At 30.3% G+C, this 12,273-nt stretch overlaps 1 protein-coding gene across 2 annotated transcripts in view; it reads right to left on the reverse strand.

Moving 5' to 3' along the window:
- The window catches only part of LOC133650206 (sal-like protein 3), a 104,665-nt gene that overhangs the window by 31,434 nt on the left and 60,958 nt on the right, over positions 1-12,273 (reverse strand). The window lies entirely within an intron of this gene.

Genomic DNA, 12,273 nt, shown 5'->3' on the forward strand with positions numbered 1-12,273 from the left:
TTAAGTAATTAATAATAATTAAATGTCGTCCAATTTGGCCCTCCATAGCTGTGCACATCCAACATCGTAATTTAAATAATGACTTAAATGTGTCATCAATAAATTATAATTGGAATAAAATACGAAAATGTGTTATCAAATCTGTCATTAATTTATTTGATATAAAATTGTATTTGATTGTTTATTAATTTCTTGATTTTATTGTTTGATTTAATTAATTATTAATGTAATTATTTAATGATTTATTTAATTTGTATTATTTTTAATTTAGTTAATGATTTCATTATTTATTTCATGATTTAATTAGTACATCACTTATTTGTTTATTATTTAATTATTGTATTAATATTTAATTAAATGTGTTTTAAATGTGTCTTTAATGTATTTAATGTAAAAAAACATAAAGTTGTTTATTCCTTCAATTAGTTATGTAATTGTTTCATTATATTTTTTGAATGACTGAATTATTGTACAATTTAATTAATTGTTAATTTAGTAATTTACTGATTTATTTATAATTTAATTAATTCAAGACACATTCAAGTAATTATTTAAACATGTATTTATTATTAAATGTTGTCCAATTTGGCATAAATGTGTTATTAAATATGATTATTTATTCCTTTCCTGATTTAATTACTTATTTAATGATTTAATTATTTCATGATTTTATTGTTTGATTTAATTCATTATTATTGTAATTATTTAATGATTTATTTAATTTTTTTTTTTTTTTTTTTCTGATTTAATTTAGTTAATGATTTCATGATTTTATTGTTTGATTTAATTAATTATTAATGTAATTATTTGATGATTTATTAAATTCATGACACACTTAAGTAATTATTTAAATATGTATTTATTATTTAATTTTTTCCCATTTGACCCTCCACAGCTGTGTACATCCAAAATCATTATTTAAATAATTACGTACTTGTGTCATCAATAATAATAATTGAAACTAAACACATACATGTTTCATTGAATGTGTCATTAATGTATTTAATGTAAAATTACATCTAATTGTTTATTTATTTTCCGATTTAATTTAGTTAATTATTTCATGATTTATTTGTTTATTATTTAATTAATATTTCATTAAATGTGTTTTTAAATTTATCATTAATGTATTTAATGTGAAATTACATTCAATAGTTTATTCCCTTCAATTAGTTATGTAATTGTTTCATTATTTTTTAATGATTGAATTATTGCACGATTTAATTCAATATTAATTTAGTAATTTCATGATTTATTTAGTGATTTAATTAATTGATGACACATTAAGTAATTATTTAAACATGTATTTATTTATTAGATTTTGTCCAATTTGGCCCTCCATCATAATTTACATAATTACTTAAATGTGTCATCAATAAATTATAATTGGAACTAATTAAATAAATGTTTTTATTAAATGTGTCATTTATGTATTTAATGCAAAATTACATTTAATTATTTATGTATTCTCTGATTTAATTTAGTTAATGATTTCATTAATTAGTTAATTATATTTAATTAATTAATAATTAATAAAAGTGTCATCAATAAATTAGAATTGGAATTAAATACATAAATGTGTTGTTAAGTCTGTCATTAATTTATTTAATGTAAAATTGTGTTTGATTGTTTATTCATTTCCTGATTCAATTACTTATTTAATGATTTGATTATTTCATGATTTTATTGTTTGATTTAATTCATTTTTAATGTAATTATTTAATTATTTATTTAATCATTTGATTATTATTATTTATTTTCTGATTTAATTTAGTTAATGATTTCATTAACTATTTAATGATTTAATTATTACATGATTTATGTTTATTATTTAATTAAATTTGACCTTAATGTATTTAATGTAAAATTACATTTAATTGTTTGTTTGTTTTTAAATTTAATTTAGTTAATGATTTAAGTAATTATTTCATGATTTAATTGTGACATAATTTATTTGTTTATTATTTAATTAAATGTGTTTTTAAAGGTGTCAATGTATTTAATGTAAAATCACATTTAATTGTTAGTTTATTTTCTGATTTAATTTAATTTTAATTATATGTGTTTCATTAATTGATTTAATGTAAAAATTACATTGAATTGCTTATGTATTTCCAGATTTCATTAATTGTTCAATGATTTATTTCACAATTTAATTCATGATTTATTTAATCAATTCATGATTTATTTAATGATTTAATTAATTCAAGTAATTATTTCAAGATGTTTTTATATATTGAATGTTGTCCCATTGACACTCCACAGCTGTGTACATCCACAATTATAATTTAGACAATTACTTAATTGTGTCATCAATTAAATATGACAGAAAATAAAAACATGAATGTCTTATTAAATGTGTCATTAATGTATTTAATGTAACATTTCATCTACAGTTTACTAATTTCCTAATATATTCAGTCATTTAAGGAATGAATTATTATTTCATGACTTAATCATTTCACGATTGGTTCTTTATTAATTCAATTATTTCACACATTTTTTTCAATGATATAATTAATTCTTGACACATTTAAGTAAATATTTAAAGATGTGTTTCTTCATTTAATTCTGTCATTTTGAGAATGTTTACATAAAAATACCACCATGTTAAATTATTTTATATTTATATATTTTATATTATTGTCGGAGATCGAAACTGAAAGTTAACTCAGGGTTTGTACTTCCTGATGCCTCCTACTTCCCAACCTAAAAAACGAGATACAATGTGTGTGTTTGGACTTTGTTACTTAGTTTCTCCATTTATTTCCTGTCCACTTCCTGTTTGCCTCCACCACTCCTCTTATCTGAGCGCTGGCTTCCTCGCCTGTCCCTGGTTGCCAATCAGGATGCTTTTTTTGGTTATCATTTTCTTTGTATAGCTTCCCCCTATGCTTCCCGCTGCACTAGTTATTTTTGTTAATATATGAATTTCAACTGGACTTCGTCTGCCGTCTCTACAACCTGGGCTCCAGACCGACAACACTCGAGCCAGATCCTAAAAAGATGCATTGAAAATACAATAACTATTTGGAATTTTCCTCAGCCAAAAAAAACTTTACAAATATGCAAATAAAAATAATAATAATAATAATAATACAATAATAATGATAATAATAATAATAATGATAATAATAAGAATAATAATGCTAGTAATAATAATAATAATAGATCATAGTAATGCAAACAATAATAATAACAATAACAATAATAGTAATAATAATAATAATAATAATACATAAGAAGAAGAAGAATAATGCAATATATAATAATAATAATAATTAAAAAAAAATAATAATATAACAATAATAATAATGTTAATAATAATACTAATAATAATAATACAATAATAATGACAATAATAATAATAATGATACTAATAATAATGCTAGTAATAATAATAATAATAAATAATAGTAATGCAAATAATAATAATAATAACAATAATAGTAATAATAATAATAATAATAATACATAAGAATAATAATGCAATATATAATAATAATGAAAAAAATAAAAATAATAATAATGATAATCATAATAATAATACTAATAATAATAATACAATAATAATGATAATAATAATAATAATGCTAGTAATAATAATAATAAATAATAGTATTGCAAATAATAATAATAATAATAATAACAATAACAATAATAGTAATAATAATATTAATACATAAGAATAATAATAATAATGCAATATATAATCATAATTTAAAAAATAATAATAATAATATAAGAATAATAATAATGATAATAATAATAATACTACTAATAATAATACAATAATAACGATAATAATAATAATGATAATAATAATAATAATGCTAGTAATAATAATAATAATAAATAGTAATGCAAATAATAATAATAATAACAATAATAGTAATAATAATAATAATACATAAGAATAATAATAATAATAAAATAAAAATAAAATAATAAAAAAAATAAAAATAATAATAATAATATAACAATAATGATAATAATAATAATAATAATAATAATAATAATAATAATAATATTAATAATCATGTGTATAGGTATGAATAAAAGTGCCATAACAATTACGACAAGATAACAATGTGAATGCAAAATTGTAGCACCCTACCTGGTGTGTGTACACTTGAACTTCTTTACAAATATAAAAATACTTTTTTCTTTCCACCGGTTTTATCACTTAATGTTTTATTTCGTTGTTTTTTTTTAAATAGCGGACTTTTTCTGCAAGGGTAGGAAAGCAAAGATGTCGGCTTATGGCGGAAGATCGAAGGTACATCAAGATACGAAAGGCCTGGATGAGTTTTTGCCTCATCCTTCACTCAAAGTGTGGCTAAAGTAACCAACCCCCGCTCCTTAATGTTTCAGTCACATGCAGGATTCTCACAGGAATGAGGCAAGAAATAATTCCGGTCTCTCGGCCAATTGTTATTTTTTTAGGTTGCTAGCAAAAATTCGGGTTAGGAGCCTCCCATCATGCATTGTAATGGATTTAAATGGGTGTAATTTAGATGTTGTTGTTTTTTATGGTGCATGGACGTTTTCTTTATAACATCCACAAAGTTCAGTGACCTTGTCTGCTGACCATTTGTGTTGGTTGGATTTTTTGTTTTTCGTACCATGACTAGGGGAGGTTGTTTGCACGCGTTCATTCAACACATAATTAAAGGTCTTTGACCTGGATTTTTCTACATAATAGCAGCATCAAAATTGTTGGCGACAAATGCTATTGTTGACTGTGGAGGGGGGCGTGGTCTGCGGGCCTGCCTTGGAGCGGGGTGTGTAAGGACCGGCCTCAAAGTCAGCGGCAGGTGAGTAGATTGCCCAGCTGGGGCTTGTTATCTAATCACCTGTCGCCCTTATTAGCAGCAGCCGGAACGAGAGACGTGGTGGGAGTTGCTGGTGAGCAGAGGATGAGAGCGAGAGACATTTTGCTGGAAAGCAAAACCACACTGCTTGAGACAATTGAGATCTCACTGTTCTCCACACCAGGATACGGAGTCTGCCCCCCTGGTGGTGATCTCCCACATGGTGACGGCAAAGGACCACACATCACTCTTGCTGGTGTAGACTCTGTCGGCCAAACTCTCGATGGCGATCCACTTGACGGGCATCTTGGAGATGCGACCCTGGCGATAGTAGTCACCGTTGTAGATCTTCTTGGACAGACCGAAGTCTGACACGCACACGTTCATGTTCTCGTTCAGCATGCAGTTGCGTGCGGCGAGGTCTCCGGGGATGAAGATCTACAACGGTGACAACTATCGCCAGGGTCGCATCTCCAGGATGCCCGTCAAGTGGATCGCCATTGAAAGTTTGGCCAACAGAGTCTACACCAGCAAGAGTGATGCGTGGTCCTTTGGCGTCACCATGTGGGAGATCGCCACCAGGGGGCAGACTCCGTATCCTGGTGTGGAGAACAATGAGATCTACGATTATTTACGTCAGGGCAATCGTCTCAAGCAGTGTGGTTTTGCTTTCCAGTAGAGATGTCCGATAATATCGGCCGGCCGATATTATCGGCCGATAAATGCTTTAAAATGTAATATCGGAAATTATCGGTATCGTTTTGTTAATTATCGGTATCGTTTTTTTAATTTTTTTAATTTTTTTATTAAATCAACATAAAAAACACAAGATACACTTACAATTAGTGCACCAACCCAAAAAACCTCCCTCCCCCATTTACACTCATTCACACAAAAGGGTTGTTTCCTTCTGTTATTAATATTGTGGTTCCTACATTATATATCAATATATATCAATACAGTCTGCAAGGGATACAGTCCGTAAGCACACATGATTGTGTGTGCTGCTGGTCCACTAATAGTACTAACCTTTAACAGTTAATTTTACTCATTTTCATTAATTACTAGTTTCTATGTAACTGATTTTATATTGTTTTACTTTCTTTTTTATTCAAGAAAATGTTTTTAATTTATTTATCTTATTTCATTTTATTAATTAAAAAAAAAAAGGACCTTATCTTCACCATACCTGGTTGTCCAAATTAGGCATAATAATGTGTTAATTCCACAACTGTATACATCAGTATCGGTATCGGTTGATATCGGTATCGGTAATTAAAGAGTTGGACAATATCGGAATATCGGATATCGGCAAAAAGCCATTATCGGACATCCCTACTTTCCAGCAAAATGTCTTTCGCTGTCATCCTCTGCTCACCAGCAACTCCCACCATGTCTCTCGTTCCGGCTGCTGCTAATAAGGGCGACAGGTGATTAGATAACAAGCCCCAGCTGGGCAATCTACTCACCTGCCGCTGACTTCGAGGCCAGTCCTTACACACCCCGCTCCGCGGCAGGCCCGCAGACCACGCCCCCCTCCACATGGACATATCGTTGCAGTCCCTATAAACGAGTTTTCCGAGGTACCGCCGTAGTTGAACACGTCACACGGTGTCCGAGTCCCTTTTTCTCCGGAGCGAACCAACGTTTCTTAGCTATCGGACGCGTCTCCTCTTGCGTGACGGCGGACTGTCGGCGCCGCACAAACAAAAAGCCGTAATCCTCCCTTTCAAGCAGCATTGTCCCCAAACTTGTCATCAGGCGCCGCGGGAAGACACACAGGAGGGCGGGATCAGCTGTTGATAATTGCGAGTACCTCACAACGGGCCGCTATTGATCGCCGCGTCTCCGCCGGGAGATAAGGCGGCCTGCGACTATCATCTCCGAGGAACTATCAGGTCGGCGCAGACTTTTGATGAATGGCCGTGTCGGCGGAGGGCGCTTATCTGGACACTCCAGCGTCCTCGATTCCGTATTGATTCTGGGTAATAGGCGCCGTCAACCGCCGCGCAAAATCTAACGAGCGGCGACTTGACCATGGGCGGGTGCCCGCGCAGGGACGACAAGAGCCCTCGAAGACGAGGACCGCGGTGTGCATCTGCTGGAGCAGCGCCTTATTAATTGCGTGGTATCAAGTCTTCACCCGACCAGAGAAACATAGCGGGGTAAACACGATTCAGTGCGTCAGGGCCGGTGCTAGGAACTCTGGAGCCCCTGAAAGAGATAACAACATTTATAGTAACAGCATTTCATGGTTAATATCCACAAATTAACATTCTTCATACATGACATTCACATTTTGCACAATGAGATGTAAGCATGAGATGAAGTGTATACCTTTTTGTCTGGGAAATACATCAGTGCATAGTTTTTTTTATGAGCATTTATGTCATCTAGTAACAGCATTTCATGGTTAATATCCAAAAACAAACATTGTTCATACGTGACATTCACATTTTGCACAATGAGATGTAAGCATGAGATAAAGTGTATACCTTTTTGTCTGGGAAATATATTACCGCAGAGTTTTTTTTAAATTAGCATTTATGTCATCTAGTAACAGCATTTCATGGTTAATATCCACAAATTAACACTCTTCATACGTGAAATTGACATTTTGCACAATGAGATGTAAGCATGAGATGAAGTGTATACCTTTTTGTCTGGGAAATACATCAGTGCATAGTTTTTTTTATGAGCATTTATGTCATCTAGTAACAGCATTTCATGTTTAATATCCACAAATGAACATTCTTTATAGGTGAAATTCACATTTTGCACAATGAGATGTAAGCATGAGATAAAGTGTATACCTTTTTGTCTGGTAAATATATCTCTGTATAGTTTTTTTAAAATTTGCATTTATGTCATCCAGTAACAGCATTTCATGGTTAATATCCAAAAATTAACATTGTTCATACGTGAAATTCACATTTTGCACAATGAGATGTAAGCATGAGAGGAAGTGTATAATTGTTTTGTCTGGGAAATATATCACTGCAGAGTTTTTTTTAAATTAGCATGTATGTCATCTAGTAACAGCATTTCATGGTTAATATCCAAAAACTAACATTGTTCATACGTGACATTCACATTTTGCACAATGAGATGTAAGCATGAGATAAAGTGTATACCTTTTTATCTGGGAAATATATCAGTGCAGAGTTTTTTTTAAATTAGCATTTATGTCATCTAGTAACAGCATTTCATGGTTAATATCCACAAATTAACTTTCTTTATAGGTGAAATTCACATTTTGCACAATGAGATGTAAGCATGAGATAAAGTGTATACCTTTTTGTCTGGGAAATATATCACTGCAGAGTTTTTTTTAAATGAGCATTTATGTCATCTAGTAACAGCATTTCATGGTTAATATCCAAAAACTAACATTGTTCATACGTGACATTCACATTTTGCACAATGAGATGTAAGCATGAGATAAAGTGTATACCTTTTTGTCTGGGAAATATATCACTGCAGAGCCTTTTTTTAATTAGCATTTATGTCATCTAGTAACAGCATTTCATGGTTAATATCTACAAATTAACACTCTTCATACGTGAAATTCACAATTTGCACAATGAGATGTAAGCCTGAGATAAAGTGTATACCTTTTTGTCTGGGAAATATATCACTGCATAGTTTTTTTTAAATTAGCATTTATGTCATCTAGGAACAGCATTTCATGGTTAATATCCACAAATTTACAGTCTTCATATGTAAAACTCACATTTTGCACAATGAGATGTAAGCATGAGATGAAGTGTATACCTTTTTGTCTGGGAAATATATCAGTGCGTGTTTTTTTTAAATTAGCATTTATGTCATCCAGTAACAGCATTTCATGGTTAATATCCACAAATTAACACTCTTCATACGTGAAATTCACATTTTGCACAATGAGATGTAAGCCTGAGATAAAGTGTATACCTTTTTGTCTGGGAAATATATCACTGCAGAGGTTTTTTTAATGAGCATTTATGTCATCTAGTAACAGCATTTCATGGTTAATATCCAAAAACAAACATTGTTCATACGTGACATTCACATTTTGCACAATGAGATGTAAGCATGAGAGGAAGTGTATAATTTTTTTGTCTGGGAAATATATCACTGCAGACTTTTTTTTTAATTAGCATGTATGTCATCTAGTAACAGCATTTCATGGTTAATATCCACAAATTTACAGTCTTCATATGTAAAACTCACATTTTGCACAATGAGATGTAAGCATGAGATGAAGTGTATACCTTTTTGTCTGGGAAATATATCAGTGCGTGTTTTTTTTTAATTAGCATTTATGTCATCCAGTAACAGCATTTCATGGTTAATATCCACAAATTAACACTCTTCATACGTGAAATTGACATTTTGCACAATGAGATGTAAGCCTGAGATAAAGTGTATACCTTTTTGTCTGGGAAATATATCACTGCAGAGGTTTTTTTAATGAGCATTTATGTCATCTAGTAACAGCATTTCATGGTTAATATCCAAAAACAAACATTGTTCATACGTGACATTCACATTTTGCACAATGAGATGTAAGCATGAGATAAAGTGTATACCTTTTTATCTGGGAAATATATCAGTGCAGAGTTTTTTTTAAATTAGCATTTATGTCATCTAGTAACAGCATTTCATGGTTAATATCCACAAATTAACTTTCTTTATAGGTGAAATTCACATTTTGCACAATGAGATGTAAGCATGAGATAAAGTGTATACCTTTTTGTCTGGGAAATATATCACTGCAGAGTTTTTTTTAAATGAGCATTTATGTCATCTAGTAACAGCATTTCATGGTTAATATCCAAAAACTAACATTGTTCATACGTGACATTCACATTTTGCACAATGAGATGTAAGCATGAGATAAAGTGTATACCTTTTTATCTGGGAAATATATCACTGCAGAGTTTTTTTTAAATTAGCATTTATGTAATCTAGTAACAGCATTTCATGGTTAATATCCACAAATTAACTTTCTTTATAGGTGAAATTCACATTTTGCACAATGAGATGTAAGCATGAGATAAAGTGCATACCTTTTTGTCTGGGAAATATATCACTGCAGAGTTTTTTTTAAATTAGCATTTATGTCATCTAGTAACAGCATTTCATGGTTAATATCCACAAATTAACATTCTTCATACGTAAAATTCACATTTTGCACAATGAGATGTAAGCAAGAGATAAAGTGTATACCTTTTTGTCTGGGAAATATATCACTGCATAGTTTTTTTTATGAGCATTTATGTCATCTAGTAACAGCATTTCATGGTTAATATCCACAAATTAACATTCTTCATACGTAAAACTCACATTTTGCACAATGAGATGTAAGCAAGAGATAAAGTGTATACCTTTTTGTCTGGGAAATATATCACTGCAGAGTTTTTTTTATTAGTATTTATGTCATCTCGTAACAGCATTTCATGGTTAATATACAAAAATTAACATTCTTCATACGTGACATTCACATTTTGCACAATGAGATGTAAGCATGAGATAAAGTGTATACCTTTTTGTCTGGGAAATATATCACTGCATAGTTTTTTTTAATTAGCATTTATGTCATCTAGGAACAGCATTTCATGGTTAATATCCACAAATTTACAGTCTTCATATGTAAAACTCACATTTTGCACAATGAGATGTAAGCATGAGATGAAGTGTATACCTTTTTGTCTGGGAAATATATCAGTGCAGAGTTTTGTTTTTTATTAGCATTTATGTCATCTAGTAACAGCATTTCATGGTTAATATCCACAAATTAACACTCTTCATACGTGACATTCACATTTTGCACAATGAGATGTAAGCATGAGATAAAGTGTATACCTTTTTGTCTGGGAAATATATCTCTGCATAGTTTTTTTTAAATTAGCATTTATGTCATCTAGGAACAGCTTTTCATGGTTAATATCCAAAAACTAACATTCTTCATACATGACATTCACATTTTGCACAATGAGATGTAAGCATGAGATAAAGTGTATACCTTTTTGTCTGGGAAATATATCTCTGCATAGTTTTTTTTAAATTAGCATTTATGTCATCTAGTAACAGCATTTCATGGTTAATATCCACAAATTAACTTTCTTTATAGGTGAAATTCACATTTTGCACAATGAGATGTAAGCATGAGATAAAGTGTATACCTTTTTGTCTGGGAAATATATCTCTGCATAGTTTTTTTAAAATTAGCATTTATGTCATCTAGGAACAGCTTTTCATGGTTAATATCCAAAAATTAACATTGTTCATACGTGAAATTCACATTTTGCACAATGAGATGTAAGCATGAGATAAAGTGTATACCTTTTTGTCTGGGGAATTTATTACTGCATAGTTTTTTTTAATTAGCATGTATGTCATCTAGTAACAGCATTTCATGGTTAATATACAAAAATTAACATTCTTCATACGTGACATTCACATTTTGCACAATGAGATGTAAGCATGAGATAAAGTGTATACCTTTTTGTCTGGGAAATATATCACTGCATAGTTTTTTTTAATTAGCATTTATGTCATCTAGGAACAGCATTTCATGGTTAATATCCACAAATTTACAGTCTTCATATGTAAAACTCACATTTTGCACAATGAGATGTAAGCATGAGATGAAGTGTATACCTTTTTGTCTGGGAAATATATCAGTGCAGAGTTTTGTTTTTTATTAGCATTTATGTCATCTAGTAACAGCATTTCATGGTTAATATCCACAAATTAACACTCTTCATACGTGACATTCACATTTTGCACAATGAGATGTAAGCATGAGATAAAGTGTATACCTTTTTGTCTGGGAAATATATCTCTGCATAGTTTTTTTTAAATTAGCATTTATGTCATCTAGGAACAGCTTTTCATGGTTAATATCCAAAAACTAACATTCTTCATACATGACATTCACATTTTGCACAATGAGATGTAAGCATGAGATAAAGTGTATACCTTTTTGTCTGGGAAATATATCTCTGCATAGTTTTTTTTAAATTAGCATTTATGTCATCTAGTAACAGCATTTCATGGTTAATATCCACAAATTAACTTTCTTTATAGGTGAAATTCACATTTTGCACAATGAGATGTAAGCATGAGATAAAGTGTATACCTTTTTGTCTGGGAAATATATCTCTGCATAGTTTTTTTAAAATTAGCATTTATGTCATCTAGGAACAGCTTTTCATGGTTAATATCCAAAAATTAACATTGTTCATACGTGAAATTCACATTTTGCACAATGAGATGTAAGCATGAGATAAAGTGTATACCTTTTTGTCTGGGGAATTTATTACTGCATAGTTTTTTTTAATTAGCATGTATGTCATCTAGTAACAGCATTTCATGGTTAATATCCAAAAACTAACATTCTTCATACATGACATTCACATTTTGCACAATGAGATGTAAGCATGAGATAAAGTGTATACCTTTTTGTCTGGGA

The sequence above is a fragment of the Entelurus aequoreus genome, linkage group LG05 (genome assembly GCF_033978785.1).
Source record: "Entelurus aequoreus isolate RoL-2023_Sb linkage group LG05, RoL_Eaeq_v1.1, whole genome shotgun sequence".
Classification (NCBI taxonomy): Eukaryota; Metazoa; Chordata; class Actinopteri; order Syngnathiformes; family Syngnathidae; genus Entelurus; species Entelurus aequoreus.